Source organism: Castor canadensis, chromosome 4, assembly GCF_047511655.1.
Source record: "Castor canadensis chromosome 4, mCasCan1.hap1v2, whole genome shotgun sequence".
Lineage (NCBI taxonomy): Eukaryota > Metazoa > Chordata > Mammalia > Rodentia > Castoridae > Castor > Castor canadensis.
The window spans coordinates 61,946,552-61,960,181 of NC_133389.1; the positions used below are offsets into that span (position 1 = coordinate 61,946,552).

The 13,630-nt window shown below is 38.2% G+C and overlaps 1 protein-coding gene across 13 annotated transcripts in view; it reads left to right on the forward strand.

Moving 5' to 3' along the window:
- The window catches only part of Ptprm (protein tyrosine phosphatase receptor type M), a 747,535-nt gene that overhangs the window by 529,118 nt on the left and 204,787 nt on the right, over positions 1-13,630 (forward strand). The window lies entirely within an intron of this gene.

The following is a 13,630-nucleotide window of genomic DNA, read 5'->3' on the forward strand; positions in this document are numbered from 1 at the left end:
CTGTGTTTTATACTGTGGTGTTTGCACAGCAATGAAATCACCTGACATGACCTTTCTTGAAATATGACCCCTTATTAGTCATGCCTGATTGAATATACATATGTAGAAGCAAAGAAATAAGTTGCCAAGATTCATTCTTGCCATTCCTTACTTCCTCTGAGTAAAAGATAAATTTCTAAATTAGCTATCATACTGGTAGACTTCTATGCCTTTCTTTCCTACTTAAATATTTTTCTTATGCACTGTCCAGAAAACTGAAAGGGAGTGTGCAGTGGGAGTGCAAGCCCCCTACGTCCTTCCCCGTGGAGGTGCAGAATCCATCCTAGCAGCAACCCCCAGCATCCTCCAGACTCGCCTTCTCCCTCTGCAGAATTTAACCAAGCCACATGCGAACTGCAAGAGGCTTTTCTTGGGAAAATTAACCCAAGAAATTGAAATCATTTGCTGTGGAAGGATGTAAAAAGTATTGCCTGCTATTGCTGAGAGGAACGGAATGGGGCCGGGACTGTGCAGTCATTTTCATGTACCTCTTGCTCCTTGCAGTCTTATCAATGGGAGTGCAGCACTCCCAAACACACCCAAATGTGACACTTTTTATTTGTCACCATATATTTTGGGATGTAGTAATTTGTCGTCTTTGTTGTGTGCATGTAAATTGTGTGGGGAGGTGAATTGAGTCTTGACATTTTGATGTAAAAAGGGCCTCATTTTCTTTTTAACACCCTCTCCAGTTGTTTAGTGAAATACTTCGGTTGGTTTTTTTATTGAAATATAAATACAGGGAAGATTAGTTTTGAAAGCACAATGCAGTCTTAGAAAATACAAAAAAAAAAAAAAAGAGAAGACAGCACCTCAATGTCAGTCAGCACTTTGAGGATTGGAAAATGGAGGGAAACAGCCACCAGCCTTGGCAGGTGGCTTCTTGAGGAGTACCATTAACATTTGACAATGGAAGTAGTGTACTGCAGGCCATTCCCCTGCATTTTGCTCCATTTAGGAGCTGTCATGAACTGCAGTTGGGCTTGATGCAGAAAATGCATCCCCAGGCCTTGTTCTTAAGTAATCCTTATATGGTAACAGAAAACAGAATTTCTTTTTAGGGTTACATCCTTGTGGTTTCTTTCTGGGGTATCAGGATTTATGATTCTTCCTGTCAAAGAGTGGAAAGAGCTTGGATAAAGCATGTGCCATCTTCTGCTTGTTTCACGTGTGTTTGCAAACATGAGATGACATTTTCCTGTTTAAGTTGCTACTACATACTTAAATTTTCTTTATAGTATTTGTCTTACACTATTTAACAAAATACTGTGTGTCTCAATGATTTCAGTTGATCTAGTTGACTTGATAATTAGACAAGCATACTCTACCATCAGTTCAGAGCTGAAATATTAAGCCATTTAGTTAGCAGAACACTTTAAAAAACTATTTACTTACTATGCAAGGAAACAAGTCAGTTTTTATAACAAGACTGCTATAAAGTCTTGTTTCTGGCCATGGAAGGAACATACATCAATTTTAACCATTCATTTGCCCCCATCCCCTTCAAAAAAAACCCATCAAACTGTGTTTGGGTTCCCCCAAACAAACATCCCTACTTTCCTTATATGCATGTATGGCCTTATTTATATGATTCCATTTTTAGAAATGTGTAACAAACATGCATCTTGTTTCCATTTCTAACAATAAACTACACTAAGTTCTTTGCATTTGCTTTTTTGATTAATTTATTGTATGTTTAATTGATCATGTACTTAATAACCATCAATATTTTGGCATTTTAGAATACAGCAATATGCTGCACTGGTATGATCCACATAGTTATATTTGGAATGATATGTTATGCTTGACTTAGAAAAATAATTTGACACATCCACCTCCAATAACACATGTTCAGTAGAGATCATATCTGCCAAAAATATTTCCATGTGCACACTGTTAGCTTTCATACATAATTGCTTACTTGTTCATTTCAGGACATAATGTCAACTTGTACTATGTAATATAAAATAATCTCATCTAGATGCATAATGAATTTCTATTATCTAAGATTTGTTTATATTTGGTAGCATTTTGAAAATGTATGGTGGTGAAAGAAACAGTGCAAACATACTTTAGGTCAGCACTGAATTTTTGGCATTAGGGTGCGTTTGGAGTGGCTGTGATTAGGACCACTGTTTGTTGACCATGTGCTAGACTTGTGAAGCATGAGAAATGGTCTCTTAGCTTACAAATCTCATAGACATTATACCATTGGAAGTTCATTATGAAATAGACAGGGTGGAGAGACAGTTCTGATTGGTTTGGAATTTAGAGAAAAGTGAGGTTACCATGGACCCAAAAAGAAAATGCATGCCAGGGAACTGAGACTTGCAAGTGAGAATTAAAGAAAAAATGCACACTGGGAGGAAGACAGAGTATGGCAGAGGCACAGATCACTGCTGATTGTTTCAGTAACAACAGCCTGATATTCTTATGTAATTCATTCAAATCATGAATGGTGCACAAAGATCTTAAGAGAAAAATGGGCAAAGGACATGCACTGTCAATTTATAGAAAAGGAAATGCAAATGACTGGTATAAGTATTAAAAGCTGTTCAACTTCATTAGTAAATGATGAAATACAAATTTTAAAAGTCTGTTTATGTTTCTCATCAAGTTGACAAGTGCTTTTAAAATCCAGTTGGGGTACAGTGAAAAGGGCAACCTCTTGTATTTTCTAGTGAGAGTAGAAATTTGAACAATTTGGGGGGAAAGTAATTTATAGTGTGTGCATCATTACTCTTTTAAATATATATAGCAATTAATCAATACCACTTAGAACTTTTTCTAGGGGAATTTTCAGAGGCAGTAAAAATTTATAGGTAAGGGTGATCATCACAGGGTTATATATGACAGTGAAAAATTTAGATGCTACCTAAATTCTCAATAACAGTGACATGAATAAATGATAGTGCTTTGATTAAGTATTGTTTAGTTATTTGATTAAGTGTTTCTTAGTCATTAAAACCTGTGTTTTCAGACAAATTTTTTTTTCATTTTTCTTTTATTATTCATATGTGCATACAAGGCTTGGTTCATTTCTCCCCCATGCCCCCACCCCCTCCCTTACCACCCACTCCACCCCCTCCCTCTCCCCCCCCAATACCCAGCAGAAACTATTTTGCCCTTATTTCTAATTTTGTTGTAGAGAGAGTATAACCAATAATAGGAAGGAACAAGGGTTTTTGCTGGTTGAGATAAGGATAGCTATACAGGGCATTGACTCACATTGATTTCCTGTGCGTGGGTGTTACCTTCTAGGTTAATTCTTTTTGATCTAACCTTTTCTCTAGTACCTGTTCCCCTTTTCCTATTGGCTTCAGTTGCTTTAAGGTATCTGCTTTAGTTTCTCTGCGTTAAGGGCAACAAATGCTATCTAGTTTTTTAGGTGTCTTACCTATCCTCACCCCTCCCTTGTGTGCTCTCGCTTTTATCATGTGCTCATAGTCCAATCCCATTGTTGTGTTTGCCCTTGATCTAATGTCCACATATGAGGGAGAACATACGATTTTTGGTCTTTTGGGCCAGGCTAACCTCACTCAGAATGATGTTCACCAATTCCATCCATTTACCAGCGAATGATTAACATTTCGTTCTTCTTCATGGCTGCATAAAATTCCATTGTGTATAGATACCACATTTTCTTAATCCATTCGTCAGTGGTGGGGCATATTGGCTGTTTCCATAACTTGGCTATTGTGAATAGTGCCGCAATAAACATGGGTGTGCAGGTGCCTCTGGAGTAACAGTCTTTTGGGTATATCCCCAAGAGTGGTATTGCTGGATCAAATGGTAGATCGATGTCCAGCTTTTTAAGTAGCCTCCACATTTTTTTCCAGAGTGGTTGTACTAGTCTACATTCCCACCAACAGTGTAAGAGGGTTCCTTTTTCCCCCGCATCCTCGCCAACACCTGTTGTTGGTGGTGTTGCTGATGATGGCTATTCTAACAGGGGTGAGGTGGAATCTTAGCGTGGTTTTAATTTGCATTTCCTTTATTGCTAGAGATGGTGAGCATTTTTTCATGTGTTTTTTGGCCATTTGAATTTCTTCTTTTGAGAAAGTTCTGTTTAGTTCATGTGCCCATTTCTTTTATTGGTTCATTAGTTCTGGGAGAATTTAGTTTTTTAAGTTCCCTGTATATTCTGGTTGTCAGTCCTTTGTCTGATGTATAGTTGGCAAATATTTTCTCCCACTCTGTGGGTGTTCTCTTCAGTTTAGAGACCATTTCTTTTGATGAACAGAAGCTTTTTAGTTTTATGAGGTCCCATTTATCTATGCTATCTCTTAGTTGCTGTGCTGCTGGGGTTTCATTGAGAAAGTTCTTATCTATACCTACTAACTCCAGAGTATTTCCTACTCTTTCTTGTATCAACTTAAGAATTTGGGGTCTGATATTAAGATCCTTGATCCATTTTGAGTTAATGTTGGTATAGGGTGATATACATGGATCTAGTTTCAGTTTTTTGCAGACTGCTAACCAGTTTTCCCAGCAGTTTTTGTTGAAGAGGCTGCTATTTCTCCATCGTATATTTTTAGCTCCTTTGCCAAAGATAAGTTGCTTATAGTTGTGTGGCTTCATATCTGGATCCTCTATTCTGTTCCACTGGTCTTCATGTCTGTTTTTGTGCCAGTACCATGCTGTTTTTATTGTTATTGCTTTGTAATATAGTTTGAAGTCAGGTATTGTGATACCTCCTGCATTGTTCTTTTGACTGAGTATTGCCTTGGCTATTCGTGGCCTCTTGTGTTTCCATATAAATTTAACAGTAGATTTTTCAATCTCTTTAATGAATGTCATTGGAATTTTGATGGAAATTGCATTAAACATGTAGATTACTTTGGGGAGTATCGACATTTTTACTATATTGATTCTACCAATCCATGAGCATGGGAGATCTGTCCACTTTCTATAGTCTTCCTCAATCTCTTTCTGAAGTGTATAGTTTTCCTTGTAGAGGTCTTTCACATCTTTTGTTAGGTTTACACCTATGTATTTGATTTTGTTTGAGGCTATTGTAAATGGAATTGTTTTCATACATTCTTTTTCCGTTTGCTCATTGTTAGTGTATAGAAATGCTAATGATTTTTCTATGTTGATTTTATATCCTGCTACCTTGCTATAGCTATTGATGATGTCTAGAAGCTTCTGAGTAGAGTTTTTTGGGTCTTTAAGGTATAGGATCATGTCGTCTGCAAATAGGGATATTTTGACAGTTTCTTTACCTATTTGTATTCCTTTTATTCCTTCTTTTTGCCTAATTGCTCTGGCTAGGAATTCCAGTACTATGTTGAATAGGAGTGAAGATAGTGGGCATCCTTGTCAGACAAATTTTAATGACATGGAAAAATCAAGAAATAATTGGTACTCTAAAACCAAAGCTGTGTAAAAAAGACTGGAAACAATATTCTGAAGAATTAGCAATTATATTCTGAGTAGTAAAATTATGGATAGCTTGTATTTTCTTTTCTCTCTCAGTTTTTTAGATTTTTACATAATGAATGAACATGAACTGTTTTTTAGGAAAATTATATTAAACTTTCATTTATTCTAACAATTTATTGGGGTAGGACAAATAAAATAGGTACATTCAAGTACCAGTAGAGAATTTTATAGATTAATATGTGTGAATGTTATCCCTGAACCCACTAATGAAATGAAGCTGTAAATAAAGCTGAGGAAAATATTTGGCTATTTGAAAGAAATGCGTTTTATCAAGAAATATTCAGAAATTAGATAACATATTTTTAAAATAAAACATGCACTCTCTAATTATAGAAGGAGAAACATAAAGTGCCAAGTTCAGAGGAAATGAGCAAAAAGGTTACAACTCAGGAAACCAAGAAATAATGGACACAGCCAGTAGCAATAACCCTAAACTGAAGTCTGTTCAGAATTCTGGTCTAGACCTGGTGTGTGCTCTCATGTGCGGCCTCTTATCCAGCCCACATTGTGTTCAGTGCCTTTCTTGTATTCTCCACCGTCCTCACATTGGCTAGTACTTATGTAAATGCTGAATATGTATTTCCTCATTCATCTAACAAATGCCAAATAATCAGCTGTTATAAGCTAGGCAGTGTAGCTCTGGAGAACAAAATTAACAAAACGTCTTCTAGAACTTGCTGATGGGAGGTGCTAGACCATAAAGAAAATAGTTAGCTTATTTGTACTATAGAGGAAAATAAAACCATGAAGGTTGATAGACAATGTGGGGTGGGAGTATACTTGTGGATAAAAAAAGCTTTACTTTAAAGCACATTATTTAAGGAGGAGCAGAAGTAAAGCTTGATAATATCAGGAGAAAGTGATTCCAGGCAGAGGGAGCAGTGAGCAGAAAGCTTGTAGGAGGGAGAGCAAGGAGCCAGTGTGAGGAAACAGAATGAGCATTTGGCAGAGTGCAAGAGAGGTTAAGTTCTAAGCTAGTGGCAAAGCTATGAGGTCAGATGAGGCATAATCGCTGTTGTAAGGACTTGCTTTTCTCCTGAGTGCGGACCCCTTGGAAGGTTTCAAGGAGTGACACATTCTGATTTCTGTTTTAAGACAGGAGGGCTTTTTTAAATACTGTCTCCAGTTCTTTTTAAAAGACTAAATGTGGCTGCTGTGTTCAGAATGTATGAGATAAAGAAATGCAGGCAAGAGACAATGATAGTGGGTCCAGAGTGGTAGCCGGAGTGAGAAATGGTCAAGTTTCATCTGCGTTTTGAAGATAGAAGGAGTTGGCAGAGTGGCTCGAGTGGTAGAACACTGCCTAGCAAGCATGAGGCCCTGAGTTCAAACCCCAGTGACACCAATCAATCAATCAATCAATCAATAATTGAAGATAGAAGCAGCAGGATTTGTTGATAGGCCATAGTGTGAGAGAAATTGAAGAATCATAGATATCACCAAGGTTTTTAACCTGAGCAACTAGAAGAATGGGTTTGCCATTTTCTGAGAAGATTATAGAAAAAGGAGGTCTGCAAGGGAGAAAAGGAGAAATTAAGAATTAGGAATTTGTTTGGGGACTATAAATTTGAAATGTGTACTTGGTATCTGTTATGGCTCTGTGTTCTCCAAAAAAAAAGATGTTGGAAGTTTAACCCCACTTGTTCAGGATGTGACTTATTTGAATATAGTGTCTTTATGAAGGTAATCAAGTTAAAAAGAGGCCATTGGAGCAGGTTTAATTCAATATGATGATGTTCTATAAAAGGGGAAATTTGGACACAGATACATAGAGAAGAAAAGGTATGTGAAGAGGCCCAGAGAAGAAGGTAGTGTGAGGCAGAGACAGAGACTAGAGAGGTGCTGCCATAAGCCAAGGAACATCTAAACCACTAATGCTGGAAGAGGCAGGAAGGAACCGTCCTCTGCAGGTTTCAGAGGGAGAACAGCCTTGCCTGTACCTCAGTTTTGAACTGTTAGCCCCCAAAAACTGTGAGACCATAAATTTCTGCTATTCTCAGCTACCCAATTTGTGGTACTTTGTTACAGCCACCCTAGGAATCTAGTATAATACACAAATTTTAAAAAATGAGTTGATGGTTGGATCTGAAGCTGTGGTGCTCATATCTGGGCTACAGAAACCAATTTTGGAGTTAGCACTAAATGATATTTAAAATAATGAGACTGGGTGAGATTTTGAGAGGTGTGCATATAAATTAAGCCCTGGGAGAACAACAGCTTTACAAGATTTGGAAGATGAAGAGGAGCAAAGAAAACTGGAGGCCTTGTTCATGGTGTAGCAGGAATATCAGAAAGGATGGTTCCCAAGCTAACAAAGTGTTTGAAGGAGAAAGAGGTGTTCATTTTGACCTAAAGTTGCTGATAGAACATGTAACATGCGAGCTGAATACTGGCCATTGGATTTGGCAACGTGGAGATCATAAGGAATCCTGACTCATGGCTCCACATAGGATCAAAATCCTTACTGGAAGGGGTTCAAGAGAAAATTGAAGAGTATCGTAGTTTAAATATAAAATGTCCCCTACAGGTTTATATGTTAAATACTTGGTCCCCAGCTGGTAATACTATTTAGAGGTGGTAGAAACTTTTGGAGGTAGGGTCTAGTTAGAAGGAAGTAAGTCACTGGGGGTGTGTCTTTGAAGGGTATACCTGGTCCCCAGTCCTTTTCTCTCTTGTTTCCTGGCTGTTAGGAATTGAGCTGTTCTGCTCTGCTCTGCTCTGCCATGATGAATTAATACCATAAGCAAAATAAATCTTTTCACCCTAAGTTGCTTTTTTTTTTTTAGGTAATTCTCACAGTGACAAAAAGTCTGACTAACACAGAGAAGCAACAGTTGTTTAAAAGACTCTGCTATCTGACTGTTGTGAAGTATATGATAGATAGATTAGAGAAAACAGGAACAAAGAGGGTTGTCAGGATGACATCACTCTCACTCATTTATTTATTCAACAAATGCCTAAACTGTTGCGGGGCTGGGAGTACAATCAAGATAAATAACCTTACATTCTAGTGAGGGCAGACAACTTAAAAGAAATTCATACATAGAGGAAATATAAGCTAGGAATACGTGCTGTGCAGAAAACTAAAGTAGGATAATTGACAATGATTACTCTTGGTTAGGGAACCAGGGAAGGCCTCATGGAGAGACTGCATGATGAGGAGGAACCAGCTCACAAAGATGGAGAGAATAGCACAAAGGGCACAAAGGCATTAAGAAGGGAATAAGCTTGTTGTGGTTAGGGGAAAAAAAAAAAAAGCCAATGTATCTTGAGCACAGGAAGTGAGTGGAAGAGCAGTAGAAATGTCTGAAGGGTAGGCAAAGACTAGATGGCAGGACCTTGTAAGCAACAGTGAAGAATTTGAGTTTTATTCTGTGTGGTGCAGAATCCACTGAAGTGCTGCAAGCACGGGAAGAACCCAAAGCCTGTCTTGTCTTTTGTGGACAGGATGATGGTAAGTGAAAGCAAGAGATCATAAACAAGGTTAAAATAAATGCAAAGATAGTTTTTATCTGGGTACAGAATAAATTTACAAATGAGGAGACATAGATTCACTTAGAAGTCAAACAAGCATTCCACCAAGGGGAAAGAGGACTAGAGAGTTTTAGAGGGGAAAAGCAGAACTATGGGGTGAGGTGAATAAATCTGAACAATTTTTGAATGGCACTGTTAATTACACAAGTTGTTCTGAACAATTTTAGGTAAGTGCTAGCATACCTTCATATGCTATGAAGGGCTATCAGGAGAGTGTTATCAGGAAGCAATAAGTTTTTTGGAACAGCCAACAAGTCAGCAAAAGTCCACGGGTTGGAGGCTGTCACAGTCTGAGGTCTTGTGAGTACATTCTTCCCAAGCAGCATTCTTTATCTGGAAATTAAAGATGGAGAGTCCTGTGTCTGTGAGGTAAGCTGTCACATGCACCCTCTGAAACTCACAAAGCAATTTACTCTCTTTCTTGGCCAAAGTGCTGCCATTTTAATATTTATTTCCACAATGGGAGGATGGCTCCAGTAAGGGGAGGCTGTTGGGAGGCAATTGCACTAAGCCACAGGAGGCACTAGGGGGTTGGTATAGGCTGATGGTAGTGGAGGTGGAGTGAAGTAGAGGATTCAGGGCCTTTGAGTACAGAGGTTAGAACCTTGTGGTTGGAGTTCAGTGTACTACACAGTGAGAGAAAGAAAATGGGCCAAGTGCTCGCTCTCCAGAGCTACTAGTGTGAAACCTGGTTATGTTGCTTCCTGAAGAGGTATTAGAACCACTTTGAGAGTTGATTCAAATCGTTTTTGCCATTCTCTAAGAATCTGAATGCTGCAAAAGACTACTCTCTATTCTGTCTTTAATCACTGTCATCATAACCTGCTTTTGCCAATAGAAAGATAATTTACCCCACAAATTGCTGAGGCAGAAAACACAAGGTGACAGTATTGCTATAGGTAGTAGTTTAAGGTAACATACACCCCCAAATCAAGAAAACCATTACACCCCTTCTGATGATAAGTGCCCCAAATAAGCCATACAAAAACAAGCTTCAAACAAGCCTTAAAATCTTTGAGGCTACATTCAATGTAAAATATCCAGGATAATCAGATTTAAGTTCACCTAACACTCATTAAGCATAGTTTTTGCCAGGCAGGGGGATATCATAAAATGGACTCCTTGTCAGAATCCTTTTGATACTTCACAAATAACAGGGATACTCAATAGCAGATTCCTGAATTAAGATATTTAATTATTACCTAAGATTTTTCTGGACTGAGTTTGGGAATGGGGATTAGTCATACCATCTTATAAATTCTGACTGATAAACTGATAAAGCATAAAAGAATCCTCAAAGCACCTAGGACTCTCCCACAGTTGAAAGTCCCAGGCTCCCACCCTAAGGGCTTATGGTGGTGACAGTTCCACAGCAGGAACCAAATGCTACAAGTTCGACCTTTCCTGATAGTTACACAGAGACTCTGAGTAATGCCAGAAGTAGGTCTCACCATGGCCACTGGCCACCAGATGAAATTATGACACCCAGGTTCCTATGAGAAAGGAGGTGCTGCTGTTTGCTGTTGTATTTGTAAGGACACGGTGACAATATTAACCAGCAGTAGCATTTGGTAGCAGTTTCTGAACTGCAGCTTTGGAAATTTAAGCAATGACTATTTACAATTTCATTTATGAAATTGTTGCAATGACTATTTACAGTTTCATTTATGAAATTGTGAACAGGTTTATTACCCATGATGGTAAATAAAATGCAGATTGAATAATGTTATAATTCTGTATTTTGCATTATTCTGCATTTTCTTTACCATTGGAAAGGTTTTTCTTATCTGCAATGACCCAGTCTTTGAAGTTTTAAATCCAGACTTTAATTGAATTTTCAATGTTTGGTTTGTATTTCTCATATGGAATTCAGAATATTCGTATTAATGATTTCAAACCATTTTTCCATAGGACCAAACTTGGTTTTCTTTGACTAGTATAATTTTACTGCAATATTAACCCCAGCAATAAAACATAATATTCTCTTTAATAGTATCTTTCTTACTTCCAGAACTGGGTTGCTGAAAAATCATGTTAGGAAAATTCATAGTTAAAGAAGAAGACTGAGAAGCAATAAAAAAAAGTGATCTCTGACATTCTTGAAATACTTAGATCTCAATTCCATAATACAATAAGGATGAAATACCACAGAAATGTGCCATCCATTTTATAAACATATTTAAAATAGTAATAATAAATATTAGACAGGATTTGTCATGCATCATCTTTTGCTTTGTAAGAAAAAAGCAAAAGATCTACAAAGCAAAAGATCTTTTCAAGATCAGCCATTCCCAAAATTTCATACTTATAAAAGCCCTGATTATGGCCTATTGAGAGCCATTTTCCTATGTGTCTAGCATAATAGACAATTTTTCAAAGTATTTCTGGGTTTTGTGTGTGTGTGTGTATGTGTGTGTTGGGGGGTGGTTTGTTGGAGGTGGTGATGGTGGTCTGATTTAATGTTGGTGTTGGGCATCTCTCCTTATTTTAATTCTTTCCTCAAGTCTTATCTCAGGATTCTTATCTGGTCCCCTGAGATACAGAGTAATATGGCTGCTTTGAATAAAAGTAGACTTGGAATCACCTTAATGTAGCCTGTTTGACCTAACTCAGCCCCTGTCCCAGTATTGCAGGTTCTTTGGCCCTCTGTCTGAAGTACCTTATGTAAAGCATCAACCCAGGGCTCTTCCTCCCTGAAAACCAGCTTTCTTCCCATTTCAGTCTTTTTGATGGCTTTGGTTATAAAAATCCTCTAATTCTGTTCCACCTTATTTTGGTTTTCTTTTTCTATTTATTTATTTAACCATTCCCAACAGGGATTGTCTGGCCATTCATATCCCCTATAGCTGAAATTCTCCCAGGGACTTCACACGTGCAGAGATAGAAATTTATGTGCCATAAAACTTTTAATAAAGAGAATATGTGGGTGGAAAGGGATCGTGCAAGCTCAATAATAAGTGAACCATAGACAAGCATATCTACATGCAATTCAGATGTACAAAATCTATTATAAATGCTCATAACGTGTGTAAAGAAATCCATGCTGCCAATTTCTTTGTTTTGGATAACTTTTTCTCTGATTCAGTGTGATTACTTGTTTTCATTCATTTTCAATCATTTTCCCCTGTTTTTTTTTTTTGCTTTTTTCCCCTTACAAACCAGTTCTCTCATTTGGTTACTCTTTTCCCAAATCTTGATTTTTTTAAGGGTCAGCTATGTTTTAATTAATTTTTTTCCCAACTAGACTACAAACCGCCTCTTGAGTCATATGGTGACATTATTGTTTCCATGGAGCATGACTCAGTATTGTATGGGAAATTACAGGCTTTCCATAGAAACTGGTGCTCCTTTTTTTTTTCTTTTTTTTTATTGTTTTATTATTCATATGTGCATACAAGGCTTGGGTCATTTCTCCCCCATGCCCCCACCCCCTCCCTTACCACCCATTCCACCCCCTCCCTCTCCCCCCCACCCCCTCAATACCTAGCAGAAACTATTTTGCCCTTATCTCTAATTTTGTTGAAGAGAGAATATAAGCAATAATAGGAAGGAACAAGTGTTTTTGCTGGTTGAGATAAGGATAGCTATACAGGGCATTGACTCACATTGATTTCCTGTGCGTGGGTGTTACCTTCTAAGTTAATTCTTTTTGATCTAACCTTTTCTCTAGTTCCTGGTCCCCTTCTCCTATTGGCCTCAGTTGCTTTTAAGGTATCTGCTTTTAGTTTCTCTGCGTTAAGGGCAACAAATGCTAGCTAATTTTTTAGGTGTCTTCCCTATCCTCACCCCTCCCTTGTGTGCTCTTGCTTTTATCATGTGCTCAAAGTCCAATCCCCTTGTTGTGTTTGCCCTTGATCTAATGTCCGCATATGAGGGTGAACATTCGATTTTTGGTCTTTTGGGCCAGGCTAACCTCACTCAGAATGATGTTCTCCAATTCCATCCATTTAACTGGTGCTCTTTTTGGCAAGGATTTTCATTCTGAAGGCTACTGACCATCAAGAGCATTAGCTCTTGTACCAGACACATCATCAACAGCGACAAATAATTCTCCAGTGGAGCAGAGCTGGGATGCTGGAAGACTTCTCTGAGTTCCTGTCCAGTACTTGCTTACGGTGCCTCTGGAACTGTTTTTTTTGGAAACAGTGCTATGAGCACATGATAAAAGCGAGAGCACACAAGGGAGGGGTGAGGATAGGTAAGACACCTAAAAAACTAGCTAGCATTTGTTGCCCTTAATGCAGAGAAACTAAAGCAGATACCTTAAAGCAACTGAGGCCAATAGGAAAAGGGGACCAGGAACTAGAGGTTAGATTAAAAAGAATTAACCTAGAAGGTAACACCCACGCACAGGAAATCAATGTGAGTCAATGCCCTGTATAGCTATCCTTATCTCAACCAGCAAAACCCCTTGTTCCTTCCTATTATTGCTTATACTCTCTCTACAACAAAATTAGAGATAAGGGCAAAATAGTTTCTGCTGGGTATTGAGGGGGGGAGCGGGAGGGGGTGGGGTGGGTGGTAAGGGAGGGGGTGGGGGCAGGGGGGAGAAATAAACCAAGCCTTGTATGCACATATGAATAATAAAAGAAAAATGAAAAAAAAAAAAGAG